This window comes from Scyliorhinus torazame, chromosome 29 (genome assembly GCF_047496885.1).
Source record: "Scyliorhinus torazame isolate Kashiwa2021f chromosome 29, sScyTor2.1, whole genome shotgun sequence".
NCBI classification, from domain to species: domain Eukaryota; kingdom Metazoa; phylum Chordata; class Chondrichthyes; order Carcharhiniformes; family Scyliorhinidae; genus Scyliorhinus; species Scyliorhinus torazame.
In genome coordinates this window covers 34,516,107-34,526,164 of record NC_092735.1, presented here as the reverse complement: position 1 = coordinate 34,526,164, position 10,058 = coordinate 34,516,107, and the positions used below count along the sequence as shown (strand labels likewise).

Here is a 10,058-nt window from a genome sequence, read left to right as displayed (position 1 = left end):
CGGATTTCAGATCATTTTGGTTATCGGATCCAGTGTTACACTACAATAGCCCCAGCCATGGCTCGTTATAGTCTAAAGATAATAAATTGGTTGGAAAAGTAAGATGTCTTGCGGAATAATAAATACAGGGCGCCTGCAATAAGTTTATTTTCTGACCTGTTCACCACACAAATTGCCCGGTAAACAGTGCGGACAAGTAACCAGGAATCCCGCGCTAAAGGAGGGTCGATGAGGTTAAACCAAAGTGCGGTTCTTGGATGCGTTCGGCTTTCAGGATTTACCGATCAAGGATCTCCTTGCTCCATTCAGGATGTCTGGGAGGTGCCGAAGATTCTATTAGCTCGAGGGAGGACCTCGCACGTCCTGTTTGCTCAGAGCGTTGCAATGTTCCCACACCCCGTTCACAACTAAAGCACAAACAGAGCGCTCTGAGTAAATATTGCCTCTCCTGTTGTCAGATCCAATCTTGTCAGGGAGCTGATCTTTAAAGAAAGGAAGGCGGTAGCACACTTCATTTTTTAAATTAATTTTAGCAGAAGTAATTAAATACAAGGATTTGATTTCAGTTCCGATGCCTTAAACACCATATAGTTTTCATGTTTACAAACACCATTTAAATGTTTTTGTCGAGTCTTCATTGACTAATAAATATGAATAGTTGTATAAGATATTCATAAGTATGAAATTTGCAACTGCATGGAAACCTCACTGATTTTCACATCTTAAAGAATCTTGACTATCACTTCTGTTACAACTGAACATACATAAAAGCTTTAGATTTAAAACTAGTTTATCCTCCTCCATCTTCCTGTATAAATTTGGAACTGTTGTGAATTTGTGTTCTCTGTCCTGGGACTGAGAGACGTAATGGTAGCCGGCCGTAACTAGCTTACCACTATTCTTCTATTATCATCACGACACTTGCTAGTACATCAGTAATATTTTGGTACCATGGTTCCTTGTTGAAAAGTACATTTTCATATATACACGGGCAAGAAAAATATATAACTACAAATGCAGCAATGACAATTACTTCATAGGAACTCGGTCATCATTCAGCAGTTATCCACCGTTTATAAAAGGTCAATGTCAAACTAACCCCAGCACATGTTCTTATTTCACAGGTTGCTGGAAAGAGATCACCTTGCGTAGACCAAGGATATTATCTCCCAATCATGGAAGTACCTTTCAAACCAATTTACACTTGAGCCAAATTATCAACCTGAGGCATGATCAATTGGACAAAGACGGTAGTTGAATCCAACTGAGGCTTTATTGCTGTCAGATGTGTAGCCTCCCACAGCAGCTGGCGAAATGGCTGCTGGCTGGAGGACACGCATATTTATACAGGCAGGGACTACCGGCGAACCTGTAGTACAGGTCCTACCGTACATCACCTAATACAGGTGCAACAGTGGTTTACCACACAACCTTACAATACATCCAACCCAATCGCCATCATCAGCTGAATGGTCAATGTTTCAAAAAAACAGGGCGATTGATTTCAGTTACGCCATGAATCCCCCCCCCCCCCCCCCCCCCCTTTCACTTCTGTTACCTCGGTTTTCACTGCTTGGGCAGTCATTCGAGGCTAGAATGAGAAAAGCCTCGTGAATGTTAGTGCCATCTTTGGCAGACGTATCTCAGCTGGTAGATCACTCTTGCGGCCAACAAGCACGAAGCGACACTCGTCTTGGTCAAGGACTGGACCAGTTTCATCCAGCCAGTTTCTGAGGTAGTCAAGATAGTTTGGAGATGTGACTGTGCGATGGTCCTATGTTCTTTTCCCCCCGGCTGTATCAAGTTTCACTCTTGCTGTTGGTGTGGTTTCCAGAATATGAATGTAATAATGCACTCCAATTGTTTTCTGGAGATCTTCTTGGAATGTTCCTTCAGTTAAAGGGAGCACAATGAATGTTTTGCCCACGGCCGAACCACCCACTGAAATAACACGAAATTGCCAAAAGAAATTCTTCCATTTCGCCGACTGACTTTCTGGTTTGGTACTCGGGGCTGAACTGCCCATCTCTGACCCATGGCTGTTCATTAAGGCTTGTGCTGGTTCAGGGATGGTGAAATCAGTAAAGCCAGTTACAAGAGTGAAGCTGTTCACTCAAATCAATTGCGGCAGCACGCTTCCTTACTTCAGGGCAGTGCCTCTGCACGGGACCCTCCGGGTCGGGGACGATTCCATTCCCCGTGTCCTTTGCGGAATACGGAATGTGAGCTTCCCCGCTACGGAGGCGGTGGAAGATTAATTGGCACTGTATGTAAGGTCAGCCACTTGTGTGGGGACAAGGCTGTCTCAAGATGGTCGAGGGGTGTTTTTCTGACTGGAAGCCTGTGTCCAGTGGGGTCCCGTAGGGATCAGAGTTGGGGCCCTTGCTGTTTGTGATTTATATAAATGATTTAGATACGAATGTAGGCAGGTTGATCAGTAAGTTTGTGGATGGGACAAAAATTGGTGGGGTGGTGAATAGTGAGGAGGACAGCCTTCGATTACAGGAGGATATAGACGGGCTGGTCAGATGGGCTGATCAGTGGTAAATGGAATTCAATCCGGATAAGTGGGAGGTGATGCACTTGGGCAGGACAAACAAGGCAAAGGGAATACAGGATAAACGGCAGGACCCTGGGAAGCACCGAGGATCAGAGGGACCTTGGTCTGCATGTACACCTGACCCTTAAGGTAGCAGAGCAGGTGGACGCAGTGGTTAAGAAGGCAGATGGTATACTTGCCTTTATTAGCCGAGGCACAGAGTTTAAGAGCAGGGAGGTTATGCTGGGAACTGTATAAAATGTTGGTGAGGCCACAGCTAGAGTATTGTGTGCAGTTCTGGAATCCACATTACAGGAGGGATGTGATAGCCACTGGAAAGGGTGCAGAGGAGATTTACGAAGATGCTACCTGGGCTGGAGAGATTTAGTTATGAAGGGAGATTGGATAGATTGGGCTATTAGCCTTGGAGCAGAAGAGACTGAGGGGAACATGATTGAGATGTATAAAGTTATGAGGGGTATGATAGAGTAGACAGGAAGAAACATTTCCCCTTGGTGAGGGATCAATGAGCAGGGACACAGATTTAAGGTTAAGGGGCAGGAGGGTTAGAGGGGATGTGAGGAAAAACCTTTTCACCCAGAGGGGGGTGGGAGTCTGGAACTCGCTGCCTGAAAGGGTGGTGGAGGCAGAGACCCTCATTACAATTCACACACACAGGCACACTAACATACACAAACAGACATTTCCATGCACACACAGACATGCACACATTAACATGCACACACAAACATACACACATTAACATGCACACGCAGACATACACACATTAACATGCACACACAGGCATACACACATTAACATGCACACACAGACGTACACACATTAACATGCACACACAGACGTACACACATTAACATGCACACACAGATGTACACACATTAACATGCACACACCGACATACACACATTAACATGCACACACAGACATACACACATTAACATGCACACACCGACATACACACATTAACATGCACACACAGACATACACACATTAACATGCACACACAGACATACACACATTAACATGCACACACCGACATACACACATTAACATGCACACACAGATGTACACACATTAACATGCACACACAGACATACACACATTAACATGCACACACAGACGTACACATATTAACATGCACACACAGATGTACACACATTAACATGCACACGCAGACATACACACATTAACATGCACACACAGACGTACACACATTAACATGCACACACAGATGTACACACATTAACATGCACACGCAGACATACACAACATTAACATGCACACACAGACATACACACATTAACATGCACACACAGACATACACACATTAACATGCACACACAGACGTACACATATTAACATGCACACACAGATGTACACACATTAACATGCACACGCAGACATACACACATTAACATGCACACACAGACATACACACATTAACATGCACACACAGACATACACACATTAACATGCACACACAGACGTACACATATTAACATGCACACACAGATGTACACACATTAACATGCACACGCAGACATACACACATTAACATGCACACACAGACGTACACACATTAACATGCACACACAGATGTACACACATTAACATGCACACACAGACGTACACACATTAACATGCACACACAGACATACACACATTAACATGCACACACAGATGTACACACATTAACATGCACACACAGACGTACACACATTAACATGCACACACAGATGTACACACATTAACATGCACACACAGACGTACACACATTAACATGCACACACAGACGTACACACATTAACATGCACACACAGACGTACACACATTAACATGCACACACAGATGTACACACATTAACATGCACACACAGACGTACACACATTAACATGCACACACAGATGTACACACATTAACATGCACACACAGACGTACACACATTAACATGCACACACAGACGTACACACATTAACATGCACACACAGACGTACACACATTAACATGCACACACAGATGTACACACATTAACATGCACACACAGACAGACGTACACACATTAACATGCACACACAGACATACACACATTAACATGCACACACAGACGTACACACATTAACATGCACACACAGACATACACACATTAACATGCACACACAGACGTACACACATTAACATGTACACACAGATGTACACACATTAACATGCACACACAGATGTACACACATTAACATGCACACACAGATGTACACACATTAACATGCACACACAGACATACACACATTAACATGCACACACAGACATACACACATTAACATGCACACACAGACGTACACACATTAACATGCACACACAGACATACACACATTAACATGCACACTCAGACATACACACATTAACATGCACACACAGACGTACACACATTAACATGCACACACAGATGTACACACATTAACATGCACACACAGACGTACACACATTAACATGCACACTCAGACATACACACATTAACATGCACACACAGACATACACACATTAACATGCACACACAGACATACACACATTAACATGCACACACAGATGTACACACATTAACATGCACACACAGACATACACACATTAATGATGAGATTCGAACTCATGAGCCCTGGTTTGTTTGTCCAGATCACGGGATGAATGAATCCAGTATCACAGCCACTTACTCTGAATGGATTCGAGGATTCGGTGCTGGTTCTTTCAGTAGAACCTCTGATTTGAGTGGAGGTTCCTCAGCCTCTTCCACCCCCCCCCCCCCTCTTTTTTTCCAGGTCCTGGTCTCCGTGGTGATGCACAGATGTCTCTACATGCAAAACCTCAAGCACTGGGCTACACCCGGTCCAAATCTGTATCTTGAAGCACTCCTCAGGGTGGCCCTCGAGTGACTCCTGACTCCAGCCCCTCAGCAGAAAGGAGTATTCATCCCTTTAACCCCATTTTCACAGGTCATGGTGCAGGTCAGGAAACCCAAGGCCTGACAGGGCCCAACTCCACACTCACTCAGAATGGTTCCATTTGTTTTTGTTGATCCATGAGATGTAGGCATCTAATTGCCCCTTGAGAAGGTGGTGGTGAGCCGCCTTCTTGAGCCGCTGCAGGCCCTGTGGTGTAGGTACACCCACAGGGCTCTTAGGGGGGGAGTTCCAGGATTTTGACCCAGCGACAGTGAAACGGAAAGTATTTCAGAGTCAGGGAGGTGAGCGACTTGGAGGGGACATTGCAGTCGGCGATCATTGTCACAATGTGCGCAACTGCCAATTTGCACATAGCAAGATCCCAGAAGCAGCAATGGGATCATGACTGGATCATCCGTTTCATGTTGGTCGGGGAGAAATACTGGTCATGGGGGATGTGGCTGGGTCAGCGCTTGTTGCCCATCCCTAATTGCCCTTGAACTGAGTGGCTTGTTCGTCCATTTCAGAGGGGTAGTTAAGAGTCAACTGCAGTGCTGTGGGTCTGGAGTCACATGTAGGCCAGACCGGGTTAAGACGGCAGATTTCCTTCCCCTAAAGGACATTAGTCCGCGTCTCAGGGTTCCTAGTCTGGCAACATTATCGCCACCTCCCTATCTTCCCAAAGAACCAGATTGTCCTCCATTCCTGTTTATGAAGGAGAGATTTGATCCTGACAACGTAACCTCTCCAGTTACAGTGTGTACAACATAAATAACATCCAATGGAATCTGGGAGCCTTGGGGAGGCGCAGGCCAGTGGCCATGTTCATAGTTCCGAGATAGACGCTGTTTGAGATATTGAGGCCTCGTTCTTTTTGACCACGGTCCCTGTGTAGCGGAGAGAGTTGTCAGCAAGGAAAACAATGAGGAAAGCAAAGAGGGGAGTTGCTGCCCTCTCAGAAACCTTTGGACCAAATAACACCGATTCCTGCAAATGGAAGAAAGCATAAATTAGCTTGGTTTCTTCCCCCCCCCTCCCCCCCCCCCCCCCCCCGCCCCACCCCAGCCCGCCCCCGCCACCATCTTTCCTCCAGCACCCCCTCCCAATCAATCCTCTCCCCTCACCACTCTTATCCTAAAGAACATAAGAACTAGGAGCAGGAGTAGGCCATCTGGCCCCTCGAGTCTGCTCCGCCATTCAATGAGATCATGGCTGGTCTTTTGTGGACTCAGCTCCACTTTCCGGCCCGAACACCATAACCCTTAATCCCTTTATTCTTCAAAAAACTATCTATCTTTATCTTGAAAACATTTAATGAAGGAGCCTCTACTGCTTCACTGGGCAGGGAATTCCATAGATTCACAACCCTTTGGGTGAAGAAGTTCCTCCTAAACTCAGTCCTAAATCTACTTCCCCTTATTTTGAGGCTATGCCCCCTACTTCTGCTTTCACCCGCCAGTGGAAACAACCTGCCCGCACCTATCCTATCTATTCCCTTCATAATTTTATATGTTTCTATAAGATCCCCCCCTCATCCTTCTAAATTCCAACGAGTACAGTCCCAGTCTACACAACCTCTCCTTGTAATCCAACCCCTTCAGTTCTGGGATTAACCTAGTGAATCTCCTCTGCACACCCTCCAGTGCCAGTACGTCCTTTCTCAGGTAAGGAGACCAGAACTGAACACAATAAAGGCCATGTGTTTGAATGCGCGGAGCATTCGTAATAAGGTAGATGTATTAACAGCTCAAATTGGTGGACACGGGTATGCCATGATTGTAATTATGGAGACACGGCTGCCAGGAGACCAGGGTGACTGCATGTCCAAGGCCCGGCTAAATTGCCCCTTAGTGTCCGACAATATGCAGGTAAGCTGGGGTCACGGGGATAGGGCGGGGTAGTGGGCCAAGGCAGGGTGCTCTTTCAGAGGGCTGGTGCTGACATGATGGGCCGAATGGCTTCTTTCTGCACTGTAGGGATTCTATAGATTCTACATCTATAGGGCCCCCTGTACCTCCCCCCCTTTTGGCCAAGCTTTCAGTCACCTGTCCTATTGTCCCATCCCCGGGCTCAGAGTCAGGTTTTTGCCTGTCCTGTGCAGCTCCTTGGGACATATCACTACCGCAGGTGCTATGCGAATGCAGAGTTTTAAAAAAATATAAATTTAGAGTATCCAATTCATTTTTTCCAATTAAAGGGCAATTTAGCATGGCCAATCCACCTACCCTGCACATCTTTTGGGTTGTGGGGGCGAAACCCACGCAGACACGGGGAGAATGTGCAAACTCCACACGGACAGTGACCCGGGGCCAGGATCGAACCTGGGGCCTCGGCGCCGTGAGGCAGCAGTGCTAACCACTGCACCACCGTGCCGCCCATGCGAATGCAAAGTTGCTGCATGATCCTACTCTCAGAGGCCTCCAGGTTGACTTGGGCTTCTCGAGTTACTATGGCAACTACACCCGCCCCATTCACAAGACTAGTTGTGCGAGTGTAAAAATTGAAAATGTTTGCACGCAGTTTCTCGAAACTCGTGCCAGGTTCCTCGAAATCGCAGAATAAAAAATGTTCCAATTGATTGGCACCGATCCAAACCCACAAACTAGTTTCTGGAATCCAAATCTAATGGATTTGAGCAGAGTCCAGAACAGCGATACTCCCTACACAGACACTCCACCACAAACCTGTTGCTAGTTCCCTACAGCCTTCAAGCTTTGGAAATAAACCCCCATCCTGGCCGCCTCACTGCGCTCACACATTGCCCAATCGAGTGTGTAGCAAAAGCGGATAAACTTGAAAAGGAGAAATTGTTCGGGCTCCGCGGAATAGGTCCTTCAAAGGGCTAGCGTGGGCACGATGGGCTGAATGGGCACCTTCGGTGCGTTAAGATTCTACGAATGCGCAGACCCCTCATTCGTCCTCTCAATTCTCTCCATGGGTGCCTGCCCCTCTGGTACCTCACCATCAAAGGTGGGTGAGTGGATAGTGAACAAATATTACACTCCTCTGCAGCTATACATAGATACATAGAAGATAGGAGCAGGAGGAGGCCTTCTGGTCCTTCAAGCCCGCTCCCCCATTCTTCACGATCATGGCTGATCATCCAACTCAATAGCCTAATCCTGCTTTCTCCCCATAGCCTTTGATCCCATTCTCCCCAAGTGCTATATCCAGCCGCCTCTTGAATATATTTGTGGTGGATGACAGGGTGAGTATGGAGGCCATAAATAACAGTCTGTGGAAACCAGAGCACATCTCCAGGTGCTGCCTTCAATTTTCCAAACTGCTTTCTTGCTGGCGCGGTCCCCACTGTGAGAACACGACTGACAATCACTCCTCATACCCTGAGGATGTGGGCCTGTGCTCCCCCTGTCTACCCAATCCAGCCACAATGTGGAGCACGGTCGAAGGAAGACCAGAGGTCCGTCGAATTGACTTTCCGCCATCCCAGCAGTCGGATAATACAATGATAAAGGTGATTGGCTGATGTCATGGTGGCCAATCTCTATCCAGGAGTCTACAGCAGGCCCAAATAGGCGATGAGGAAATCCCTCGAAGGTGGCATCATCCCACTCCGCAGATTTCCTTGGCTCTCGATCTCTGCCTCGAGTTAACCGCAATCCCCACCCCACCTCAATCCTAAACCCCTTCGTTCCCTTTGGCTTTTTCTGCCTATCCAATTGCACGTCGAGATTGTAGCTCATTTTCCTGCACTCATTGCAACACGCCTGTAGCTACTGGCAGCGCTGTTCCTCTGTAAACACTCAACCTCTGCTATTGAAAGTTCCTCTCCACGTTTTGAAACGGGATGGGGCGGGATTCTCTGGTCCCTCAGCCGCGTGATCCTCGGCCTTTCACTGGGAGTGGCATCCTATCTTCCCACCGCTTGGCAGTGGGGTTTCCCATCGTAATCGCCCCACCCCGCCGGGAAACCGGGGTGGGGGGGGGGGGGGGGGTGTACACAGCCGGCGGGAAAAGTGAATCCCAACGGAAAATCCCAGCCAATCATTAACCCACGGTACGGCACACATGAGGAACTGACTGACTGCCAGAGGGCTCAGTGATCGGGGCAGGACTGGTTGCACAAATTTAACACGATGGACGTCTAAACCAGGCTGCCTTGAAATATTGAGGCCTGGCTCTAAAGGGAAGGTTCTGGGAAATGCACCCACTGAAAGCCTGGCACCAGATCGGAGCCTGCGTTGCCATGGGTCGTTGCCCAGCGTGAAATCTTCAAATCTGGGGAGCTCCAGAGAAGAACCATAGAACGCCTACAGCTCACAAAGAGGCCACTCGGCCCATCGTGACAGCACCGGCCACAAAAGTGGAGTCGTCCACACTTCTGCTGAGAGACAGAGGCCCAAATCTACCCTAGGCCTCGCGCAATTTTGTACATCTCAATCAAATCCGTCCCTCGCCCTCCCCTGGTCTAAGGAGGACAACTCCAGCCCATCTCCAACCTGTGGAAGAAGAGTTTGAGGGGAGTAAGCGCGTTGAACAGTAATCCCCAGGATATCGCCGACCATTAAATGCTGAACAGCGAGTTCCGTTATATCCTAAAGGTAAAC

The 10,058-nt window shown here is 47.5% G+C and overlaps 1 pseudogene; it reads right to left on the bottom strand.

Annotated features, from left to right (window-relative positions):
• Positions 1 to 154: 154 nt before the first annotated feature.
• Positions 155 to 3,805, bottom strand: LOC140404041 (ras-related protein Rab-39B-like; annotated as a pseudogene).
• Between the last annotated feature and the right edge of the window lie 6,253 nt (positions 3,806 to 10,058).